The 7,541-nt window shown below is 34.2% G+C and overlaps 1 non-coding gene across 1 annotated transcript; it reads right to left on the reverse strand.

Moving 5' to 3' along the window:
- Positions 1 to 7,050: 7,050 nt before the first annotated feature.
- Positions 7,051 to 7,132, reverse strand: TRNAS-GCU. Its single transcript has one exon. It is a non-coding gene; the product is annotated as a tRNA-Ser (tRNA).
- Between the last annotated feature and the right edge of the window lie 409 nt (positions 7,133 to 7,541).

The following is a 7,541-nucleotide window of genomic DNA, read 5'->3' on the forward strand; positions in this document are numbered from 1 at the left end:
TAAATATATATATATATATATAATTTGGAAACAAATTTTGGTCCACCTTCCATTTCTCGCATTATTTTTATTAATCGTGTACCTTTCATTTTTGTTTGACCACAATAAAATACAATAATGTTTTAATGTTCTACCTCCCATTTCTCTTTCTAATATTCCATATTAAATCCTATTTTTGCTTCTACTTCTCTATTTAAACTCATTATCTCTCCTATACTTAACACAACTTTCATATTTCATAATTTTTTTTTTATCTCAATTTTTCTAAAGTTTTCATTGTTGCTCTCTCTTCAAGCTTCCAAGTTTATTTTTCTTCGATCTTATTCTTGAAAGAGTTTTTTATTCTATTGTGAGGAAATAGTTGTGAGTGATCAAATTGTAAATCTACTCTTTTAGATGGTTATAGTGTGTTCCTACAAAATTCAGATACTTGTAATGGTTTGATCTTGAGCCGTGGGAAGGATTGAGTTTGCTCTTGAACTCGTAAAAAAAGCGGGGTGTAGCGGTTGGGCTTTGATCCGAGGAAAGAGTTGAGAAAAGTTTTTTAAAATTCTCAAGAGGCGCTTAGGGAGTGGAGTAGGTCGAGTTTGACCGAACCACTACAAAACTACAATGTTATATTTTCCAACTCTTTCATGTTTAATCTCGAAATTGTTATTGTGATTTATTGCATGTTATAAGTTTTTCATAATTGCTTATTGTTATTTCTTGAACTATTTTATTGTATTAATTATCATCTTCTACTTATTTTTTTTTTAAATAAATCATAATAAAAAAAATTAATCACTTAACTTTATTGTTAAAAGTCTATTCACCCCTCTAGGGTTGCCATACCGATCCAACAATTGGTATTAGAGCAGGTTGCTCTTATAGATTTTTTATGTAAACTTTATTGTTAGAGCTTATGGTAAACCTACGTTTTAATAATGGTTTTTGTGAAGAACAATCAATCTCTAGGCCTCCTTACTTTGATGGAACAAATTATACTTATTGTAAAGCTAATTTGTTTGCAATCGGTTGATTATCAATTATCAATTATGGTTAAGTGTTAGCAAAGACCCTTACATCCCAATAATAAAATGGAGGATGAATTTGATGAGTGAAAAAGTGTTATTTTAATACTAATGCTACAAATGTCTTTATTATGTCCTAAATGAGGATGAATTTAGTAGAGTATCTATGTGTTCTTCGACGTATGAAACTTGAAAAACTCTTGAGGGAACAAATCAAGTTAAAGAAAGAAAGATTAACATGTTAGTTTATAATTATGAACTAATTAAATTGGATGCAAATGAATCTATAGGTGATATCTTTACTAGATTTCCTAATATTCTAAATGCTTTGAAAAATCTTGGAAAAATATATTATACTCCGGAAAATGTAAGGAAAATTCTCAGGTCTCTGCCTAAAAGTTGGGAAGCAAAGGATCTCACAAAGCTTCCTTTGGATGAACTTGTTGGTTCTCTCATGACACATGAGATTACCATGAAATGAGCACATGATAGAGGAATCCAAAAAGAAGAAAAGAATAGCCCTAAAGTCCATCACATTGGAAGTTGACTCCGACGATGAGGAAGCCCCTAATGAAGATGATGTTTCCTACTTCACACGTAAGTATAAAAAATAGCAGGGTGAAAAAAGCAGGGTCATATGCTATGAAAACATGATGAGATAATATGCTATGAATGAAAAAAGGAGGGCCATATAAGAACGGATTGTCTCTCCTCAAATCATCTAAGAAATCCAAGTTAAAATCAATGAGGGCTACTTGGGATGATTGTGATGAAAGTGCATGTGATGAAAAAGTAGCAAATATTTGCTTCATGGTTCATAGTGACAAAGAGGATGAACAAGATGATGAGGTTTGTTTGAAAGCCTCCAATAAAAATAAGTGGTACTTGGATAGTGGTTGACACATGACTAGAAATCAATTCAAGTTTGTGAATTTTTCCAAGAAGAATGGTAGCTTAATAACCTTTGGTGATAACAAGAAGGGAAAATAATTTGTGTGGGTACTGTAGCTAATGACACTTGTACTCTTATTCAAAATCTATTTTAAACTGATGGTTTAAAGCATGACTTGCTAAGCATTAGTCAATTATGTGATAAAGGTTTTAGAGTTATATTTGGTAAAAATAATTGCATAATTAAAAATGTTACTGATAAAAAAGTTTTGTTCGTTGGAAAAAGGGATGACAGTGTGTAAACTAATGATTTAAATTATTGTCCTACAAGATAAATGTCTTTCGGCTTTGCACAATAACTCTTGGCTATGGCATAGAAGATTAGGACAGACTAGTATGTACTTGATTTCAAATATCTCAACAAATTCATTAATGAGAAGCCTTCCTCAATTTAAATTTGAAAAAGATAAAATTTGTGACAAACCAAGTTTTCTTCCAAATCTAAAAATGTGATTTGTACTGGACCTCTTCAACTATTACATATGGATTTATTGGGCGCTCCTAAAATAGCTACATAAGGAGGGAATTACTATGCCTGTGATGGTTGATATTTTTCAAGATTTGTTTGGGTTTTAACCATAAAACATAAGAATGATGTTTTGAATTTTTTTGTTTTTAATTACTAAAATTAGGCGGGACCATTGAGGAGAATTTGATACTTTACCATTTGAAATATTTTGCAAAGATAATGCTTTTTATCATGACTTCTCTTGTCCAAGGACTCCTGTTGAAAGGAACACGGGTACTTTGAAAGAATTTGCTAGATCAATGTAATACTTTTTCTAATGAGTATATTTAGAGTGATGATTTAGAAAGAAATTCTGGAGATTTACTTGTCAATGACAAAGGCAAAGAAACTATTTAAAGTAAAGAAGAGGTGAGCTCAAATGAAAAGAAGGAAGAAATTTCTTCAGATATGCCTTATCTCATCCCAAGGACTTGATTATTGGTGATCTCGAACAAGTGAAAACTCGTTATTCTATTAATTTATTTGATAATCTTGCTTTTGTTTCTCAAATTTAACCAAAAAGACTTAAGAATGCTGAAAATGATGAGTTTTGGATTTTGGTTATGCAAGATGAACTTAATCAATTTGAAAGGAACAAAGTTTTGGAATTAGTCCTTCGGCCCTCTAATATTTCCATTATTAGAAGTTTTTAGAAATAAAATTGATGAAAATGAGAATATCATTACAAATAAATTTAGGCTTGTAGCTCAAGGTTATTGTCAGGAGGAGGTATAGACTATGAAGAAACTTTTGCATCGGTTGCTAGATTAGAAACTATTAGAATGTTACTTGTTGTTGCTTCTTACAAAAATTTTATATTGTATCAAATAGACATGAGAAGTTCATTCTTAAATGGGTATATCATGGAGGAAGTTTACGAAGAACAATCTCCCGGATTTGAAAATTTTGATTTTCCACGTCATGTCTAAGTTGAAAAAGGTTCTTTATGGCTTAAACAAGCTCTAAGAGCTTGTGTTAGACTTAGTAATTTTCTTATTCGGAATGATTTTAAAACGGGTAAACTCGACACTGCTCTTTTATTAATATTAAAGAAAATGATATGCTATTAGTGTAAATATATCTTGATGATATCATATTTGGTTCTACTAATCCTTCTTAATAATTTTCTAAATGAATGCATAATGGGTTTGAGATGAGTATGATGGGAGAGCTTAGTTTTTTTCTCGGACTTCAAATCAAACAACTCAAAGATGGTATCTTAAGAGAAATACACTAAGGATTTACTCAAAAGCTTCAAGTTCAATGGAGGTAAGATTGCAAAAACTCAAATGAGCACATCCACTGAGCTTGACAAGGATGAAAAAGGTAAATGTGTGGATATTAAATCTAATCGAGGTATGATTGGATCTTTAGTTTACTTGACCACTAGTAAACCAGATATTATGTTTAGTGTATGTCTTTGTGCTAGGTTTCAATCCTGCCCCAAGGAATCTCATTTACATGCACTTAAAAGAATATTTAAATATTTGCTTCTGACTATTAATTTAGGATGATAGTATCCTAGAAATGTTGAGTTTAAATTGGTAGGATATTCTGATGCGGATTTTATGATGATATATTAGAATGCATTGATATGATTATTTGGACATTTATATTATCTTAGGTTTTCTTAGTTTCATATTATTTGGACATGGCCAAAGCGACTTTTTTGTTTTAGGAACGAATCTCGAAGAGGCACTCGGGACAACAAGGGTAGATGATTAATGAGGAATCAATTAGAACTTTCGGACCTACACGGTAGCTTAGAGCACAATAAAGGGTAGGCCCGAACTTTCTATAGACCAAAGGAAAGTCGTGGAAACCTAGTAGAAGAAGGAAGCAATGAGGGCCTACAAGTAGGTTGGTTACCAAGTATATTTTCTTTCTCCTTTTCTAGTTGGTCAAGGTGGAGAGATGCTCTGGAGCTCTATTGGGTGTCGACCCGGAGTGTATGTTAGTTGTATTCGACCTGGGACATCAATTAGTTGTATAATTTTTTTCGTTTGTAAATATCTTGAAATTTCTAACACAGGTGTTGTACGTCGTTTTAAATTTATCTTTTCATCGCAGTTCGATTTCTCGAGATCCAACATTGGTTTGAGAGGGGAAGGAAGCATTCCTTATAACTAGGGTGTGAATACCTCTATGAGATCGTGAGGTAACGGGCCATCTCTTGATGATATTCTGCCACACTTTTTGTTCCTTGCCTCAAACCTTGCAATTTAGTTTTCAAATTTCTTTCATAATGTTTTGGAACATACCTTTTTCTCACGGCTTCTTTAAGTTCTTCCCAAGTCTCTATTGGATCCTCCTCTTTTCTTCTTCTCTCGGATTTGAGATGTTGGTACCAATCACCGACATGATTGGTAAATTCGGCAATAGCAAGTCTCGTCTTCTTATTTTCACTATAGGTGTTGCAATCAAACAAATGCTCTATCTTTCTTTCCCATTGCAAGTATGCCTTAGAATCTGCCGTTCCACAAAATGGTGAGATTTTGAGTTTAACTCCTCCATCTCTATCTTCATGTACTCTTTCCATTCTTCTAGGTTGCATAATAGTTGCATGGTTATTTCTTCCTCTCCATCTTCCTTCAACTTGTCTTTCTTGTACTACTATACTTTCATCTTCTCGTAATGTTCGTTCTTGTCTTTGATGTTGCGCCCTTCTTTCTTGCCTATCTTTCCATCATCATTTCCATCATATCTTGAATAGCTTGAAGAATGATTGTATTAAGATCTGGTACGGGTTCTCCTTCTCCATTATGTGACATTTTGTTATCAAGGGGCCTCTCCACACTTCTTACAAAAATTTCACTCAGGGACACTCGTGTTTAACACTCAAAGGTAGGATTTTGGTACTAGGTCAAGAATGTAGACGTTGGTTTTTTTTTTTCGATAATCTGAGAGAGAGAAAAAATTGATAGAAAAAAAATATAACAATAAAGATATTTCACCTCTAGTACGGCCAAAGAACATCGACCAAATGGTCTGATACCAAATGATAAGCGCCAACAATGCTGGATTTGCAAAACTAGAGGTCCTTCTAGAATCCCTGCCAAAACGTTCACAGAGAAAGCTAACTTAACGGATTGATTCCAACCAAGAGCTGGTTAGAAGATGAATGACTCTTAGATCGAACTTGGAATCTATGATGGTGACTTTTAGATACCAAGATAATTCACTCCAGAATTAGCTTGATCAAAACTAATTCGATGAATCGGTTTAAACATCAAACCTAAAGCAAGGTTTGAAAAAGAATAACACCAAAAGGGTATCAAGAAAAACACAAAGGTTTTGTCTGTACTCAACCAAAAAAACATCCAAACATGAATATTACTTGCCTCTAAATAGGCCCAAAACATAACCCTAACAAAATAAATTTCAGCCACCAACAACTAATAAATGCTAATAAATGCTATTAAATACAAATCGAAGAAAATAAGGTAATTCATAAATTGTCTTAATTGGTAGTTCAACTACCAAAGCCAAGTCTTCGAATTACTTTCCAATATCAGTCACTCCAATATTTTCTTCATTTGATTCTTGAATCTTCTTTGTATTGCTTCTTGCAATTGCTCGTTCGGGTACACGGAAGTGATCCGTTGTTGGATTCATATCAGAAATCAATTAGTTGTATAATTTTTTTCGTTTGTAAATATCTTGAAATTTCTAACACAGGTGTTGTACGTCATTTTAAATTTATCTTTTCATCGCAGTTCGATTTCTCGAGATCCAACATTGGTTTGAGAGGGGAAGGAAGCATTCCTTATAACTAGGGTGTGAATACCTCTATGAGATCGTGAGGTAACGGGACAAAGTGGATAATATCTTATAAAAAAGTATTCCTTATAAACGAGTCGCTTTGCTAGTACAAAAAAAATGAACTTTTCGTCGTTTAGGAGATTCAAACTCTCGCGAGGAAACCCCATGTACTTAGTAGGCACACGCCTTTTCTAACACAGGTGTTGTACGTCGTTTTAAATTTATCGTTTCATCGCAGTTCGATTTCTCGAGATCCAACATTGGTTTGAGAGGGGAAGGAAGCATTCCTTATAACTAGGGTGTGAATACCTCTATGAGATCGTGAGGTAACGGGACAAAGTGGACAATATCTTATAAAAAAGTATTCCTTATAAACGAGTCGCTTTGCTAGTACAAAAAAATGAACTTTTCGTCGTCTAGGAGATTCAAACTCTCGCGAGGAAACCCCATGTACTTAGTAGGCACACGCCTTAACCACTCGTTTAAAGCAACTTTTTTATTTTAGGATTGAATCTCGAAGAGATACTAGGGACAACAAAGGTAGATGATTAATGAGGAATCAGTTAGAACTTCGAGACCTACACGGTAGCTTAGAGCACAGTAAAGGGTATACCCAAACTTCCTGTAGACGAAAGGAAAGTCGTGGAAATCTGGTAGTAGAAGGAAGCTATGCGGGCCTACAAGTAGGTTGGTTACTAAGTATATTTCTATACTTACACCTTTCTCCTTTTGGTAGTAGAAGGAAGCGGGCCTACAAGTAGGTTGGTTACTAAGTATATTTCTATATTTACACCTTTCTCCTTTTCTAGTTCAGTTAGTCGCCTGATAGATTCAAACTCTCGCGGGGAAACCCCATGTACTTAGCAGGCACACACCTTAACCACTCGACCAAAGCGACTTTTTGTTTTAAGAACAAATCTCGAAGAGGCACTAGGGACAACAATGGTAGATAATTAATGAGGAATCAATTAGAACTTCGGGACATACAAAGAGCCTACAAGTAGGTTGGTTACTAAGTATATTTGTATACTTACACCTTTCTCCTTTTCTAGTGTACTAGTCAAGGTGGGGAGATGGAAACTTAGTAGAAGAAGGAAGCGATGATTTTTTCTAGTGTACTGATCAAGGTGGGGAGCTGCTCGGGAGCTCTACTACCACAAAGGGGTTTCGACTTGAAGTGTTGATTAAAGTGTAAAATATTCATCTTTTCATCGCCTGAGAAGTTCGAACTCTCGCAGGGAAACCTCATGTACTTAGCAGGCACACGCCTTAACCACTCGCCCAAAGCAACTTTTTTGTTTTAGGAA

Source organism: Cucurbita moschata, unplaced genomic scaffold (assembly GCF_002738365.1).
Source record: "Cucurbita moschata cultivar Rifu unplaced genomic scaffold, Cmos_1.0 Cmo_Scf00123, whole genome shotgun sequence".
NCBI lineage: Eukaryota > Viridiplantae > Streptophyta > Magnoliopsida > Cucurbitales > Cucurbitaceae > Cucurbita > Cucurbita moschata.